The following is a 4,566-nucleotide window of genomic DNA, read 5'->3' on the forward strand; positions in this document are numbered from 1 at the left end:
GCAACCACATAGAGTGTTTGGTAATGACTCGGGGACTGCAGAAGGACTGAAAATTACACCTAATTATGTTTTATTTTCCAAATGAACCATGTAACACTAAGGGCTGATCTGAGACAATTGAAATAATTATACTTAAATAAGACTTGGATATCAAAGGAATAAAATTGCAGATAGAGACCAATTCTCCACACAATCTAACACTGTAGATTTGATTGTTATTTGTGCCTTTCAAAATACATGTCTTTATGCACTGGTAATGCAAGTTCTAATGTTTTAGGTGTTAGTTATCTCTCTGAGTTATTTCTTGTTTAATTCACTGTCATTGCAGCTTTGAGATTAGACATTTACAGAATTGAATTATTGATTAAATATCCATTGGAGATGCTATTACACACAATGCAGTTCATTTTGTATTCTTTATTATTATTATTATTATTTCAATTGTCTTCACAAAATAATTTATATTGCAGTCTCTGAAAAATGAAAGGAGAAAGAAGACTCAATTGATGCTTGAATGGGATTGTACATAGTGATACACTGTAGAACAACTGAATTTGCAATTGCATTCATTTCTTATTTGAACTTTCATCTGTTTTATACTTTTGATCTCACACAGATTTAATACAAACCAATATCATTCTTCACTGGCGGCTAATGATGGCCTAGAATAGCAATTAAGCAAAGATGTGAACGAGCGTTTAGTGTTAGATTTTAGCATACAAGTAATGTTTTTCTTGTAGGTGAAAATCAAGATCGGCAGCTAATCTCAAGGTAATTGTTAATGTTTGAATAATGCTGCCTATTCTAGAAGGTATTTTTCAAACACAATTAAAGGAGAACACTCATGTCATTCTGTTTGTAGTATTTACAGCACTCTTTTCCAGATCGTTTTACAGTTTTTACAAACACATTCCTGGGCTTAAAGAGTAAGTAATGGGGTTCCGTAAAATATAGTTACACGTCCCCACGTGTTGCTACAACTGTTTAAATAACGCACCTTTAATTTATCTTTTCATTGTTAACATGCTGACAACTTTTTACACTTAAAACTTTAAAGTCTGTTTCAAAGCTCTTTTCAAAATATCCACAATTTGATATTACATGCTTCTACCCTAGAGTCGTCTGAGACTAGATATAGTTCATATTTCAAAGCAAATATATCAACGAAAAGTAGGCAAAACAGAAAGTAATAACTACTGTATTCATTTAATTTTCACTTCATCTCTTTTGTGTTTTAGTTTTTATAATTTTTTGATGTCTAAAAAGTGTGTTTAATTTATAAGGCCGAAAGTTCACATTGAAACCATGGCGATGAATACATTAATATAAAACACTGACGCGTACACATATCTAAAAGTAATGCAAAATTTGGCAGGACATAGGGAACTTTCAGAAAGGAGTTACTAGCTGCTCACATGGAAATGAGAAACTGTAGGATGTTACTAGGATTTCAAAAACCATACAGAATAACCGGATTTCATCCATTTCCTTTAAGAAATCAATAAATACATTAATGAAGCTCCTTTTTTTGCATGGCATTGATTAGATGAAACAACGGGTTTGTAATTGTGCCTCTTGAAGTGACTTAGAAGTCACCAGCCCCCACTGGTACAGAACAGTCTATAGTTATTGTGTTTGTCATTTATTTATGTTTAATAAATTAAGTCAAAAGGATGTGCTTGCCTTAACTTTATTTTGAAAATATTTTTTGCAAAGTATGTTAGCAGAGTGTGATTTGACGGGGGAGTGTCCCTGGCTCTGCACTTTCAATTTTCATCCCCACCAGGGAAACGTAGATTTTGTACTGACAATGTCTTTCTGCTGGAAAATTGTATTTATACAGATGCTATTCAAACATTTGGCAACTGTTGTTAATAGCATTATAAGTGTACGTTGTTATTGCCTTTTAGTTGTCAATGATAACAATAATAATAAAAACAAAACGTGTTGAACTACAATAACATTTGCATGGTGGCAGATGTTAGCATATTAGTGGTGTATCAACGTGATGTATCTTTGCTAGAGGCTTTCCAACTGTTTTGTAGTTTGTGTATTTTATCCCCCAATTGGAAATTTGACAAATCGCACCCTGTGACGTGGTCTTGAAATCTAAATGCTCTATTAATGTAGTAAACAGTGCATTTTTAAACATACGCTGGCAGTGTGCAACAGTTAAATTTATTAGAATAAACTATGATGGGCTACTGTTTTATTTCCTCTGCTGGCTAGTGGAGAAAATACGTTTCACAGCCAAATTGGGGTAAAATGTTAAGAAGATATGAAAAGTGTTATCAGTCAGAGTACAATATCAAGATTCTGCTGCTGCTGCTGCAGCCCCCTGCTTCTTTTTGGTGACCAGCCTCCACTGACACCCACATAGACTCAACTATACACCAGAAACCACAAGGCCCACAGTCTTTATAGAAAAGGCGATTTATGTGGGGAGCGACTTGCATGCATTTCACATTGGGAGGTTATCTCAGTTTTGTCCAGACACTGCTAGTTTCACTAGTGCTTGTGTACTGCAGCTTCTTCTCCAAGGTGGTTTCTCAGTTATAGCTCTTCCTTTCTTCTCTTTCAGAACACTCATACACGTAGTCTGAATGTTACAAAGGAGACCACGTGCACTGCTGGGACTGTATCGGATCCTCACAACCGCCTGTGCTACCTGAATACCGGCACACATGTGCAGTTGGGGGCGTCTCTATATGGCTTTGTAGGTTTATTCTAAATTCCTGTTTCAACTGAGCCCTACTGGAGATAGTTTTGTTAAAGCATGTAACTGTTTGTATTTGTACTTTTGAAGATAAAAAAGAAAGAAAGCTGTTTAACACTTGCCTGGTGTTGAAAATAAAACTACCTCATATAAACAGATGTACATTTGTACTTAAAACAAACAAACAAACAAACAAGAGCTATCAAGGATTATTAAGTAAATTAAATTACTAGAATGGCCCTGGCTCTTTGTGGGGCTGTGTTGCTAAATGATATATCTTTGGTATTACTAATATTCATCACACTTGAGTTGAATCAGATCAGATATAATGAAAGATATACAGAGATCTTGACATAACACTGTATCCACTTGCAAGTTCAAATCCAATTCCTTGCAGCAGTCTTAATTAGAGTAATGTTTAAAGAAAGCAAAGTGACATGTGGTTTCCTTATACATTATTTATTATGCATTAAAATAAGTGGCTGGCTTATCATCTGTCTTTGCCTTATATCATCTTGACTCCCTTATTTTCTGGTTCTATGGGTCAGTAAACACTTGATTTCAGTGTTTCTCCAGGCACAGCTGTTAATGTCTTCAGCTCACTGTACCCATGTCAGATGTGTTTTGGCAAAACTGGAATTCTAGTAAGGGTGTTTAAATTTTAAATCGTCAATGTCTAAAATGTTATGCTTTTGATTAGCCTTAAAAGTAGCTCAACACAATGTTATTTATTTATGTCAAATGTTTAAAAAAATAAGATATTTTTGTTTTGGAGCTTGACTGACACTTGCAATTCTGAGCATATTTTTTTGTCTATTGATAGCTGACAATATGCCCTTCAAACAAAAATAAATCATAAACCACGAAGAGCAAAGACACTTGTTTTTGTAGAAGAGTCTGATAGAACTAGAGCTGACAAAAATGATCTGTGTTATCCATAGAGGGCATCTCAAACGTATGACATTTCTTCAAGATTAAAGCCAGATTGATTGACCAAGTTTCAACTACAATGCTGCTGAGCGTTAGACAAGCTCTAACTTTTCATTCTCTATGAAAAGCATGTCGACTCTCAATTAACATGAATATTTAAAGTTTTACGGAATGTATTTTTATTTATTAAATCTAGGCATGGGTCAAAAAAAAAGAGCTAATTATCTGGAGGAAGATCTTTTGCATTCAACGCATTTTTATTCCTGTTCTTATATTTGGCTTAAACATATCATTGCAGTTTGCAAGGACATTTTGTGCTGGAATTTAGCAAATCAGAAAACCTTGCATTCAGCTGGGAGTGCAGATTGTGCTTCAGCTGTTCTGCTCAGCATGTTAAAAAGTTCTGCTTTGTGAATGGAGCTCTAAGTTCCCCTCGGAGCGCTAAACTACCATCTCTTGTTTTATAACTCTGAAGACCTTCTAATAAAAGATAAAAGGAGGAGCTGTTAAAACTGGGAAATCATCAAATACACTTTGGAGTACATCTGAAGAAACCTCTATTTGAGAGATTACAAATCTTCAGCATTTTAACGAGAAACTCACATGTTATCTGAACAGTATCTGTGTGGTATTGTCAATTTAAGGGTATTGCTCTTTTTGCTGGCACACCATATGAAATTACATATTCATACTTCATTAGTAAGAAATGAATTATTAGCACAGTAGTAATAAAGCTTTTTTCAAACCACAATAGAGTACAAATGTAATGTGCTCTGTAGAAAAACCAGACTAGATGGCTAGAGTAGTCATGGTCCATCGATGAGGCTTTGTGGGGAATCTCAAGTATTACCTTTTTTCAATGATTTGATTCAGATCAAACTGTTTTTTTTCTTTTTTTTGAGGATTTCTATCTGTGCTTA

At 34.6% G+C, this 4,566-nt stretch overlaps 1 long non-coding RNA gene across 1 annotated transcript in view; it reads left to right on the top strand.

Annotated features, from left to right (window-relative positions):
- Nucleotides 1-3,634, top strand: part of LOC131737999 (uncharacterized) — a 5,478-nt gene extending 1,844 nt beyond the window's left edge. The window contains exon 3 of the long non-coding RNA XR_009329560.1: nt 2,582-3,634. This is a non-coding gene — a long non-coding RNA (uncharacterized LOC131737999). The remainder of the gene's footprint in view (nt 1-2,581) is intronic.
- Nucleotides 3,635-4,566: the final 932 nt, after the last annotated feature.

This window comes from Acipenser ruthenus, chromosome 9, assembly GCF_902713425.1.
Source record: "Acipenser ruthenus chromosome 9, fAciRut3.2 maternal haplotype, whole genome shotgun sequence".
NCBI classification, from domain to species: Eukaryota; Metazoa; Chordata; class Actinopteri; order Acipenseriformes; family Acipenseridae; genus Acipenser; species Acipenser ruthenus.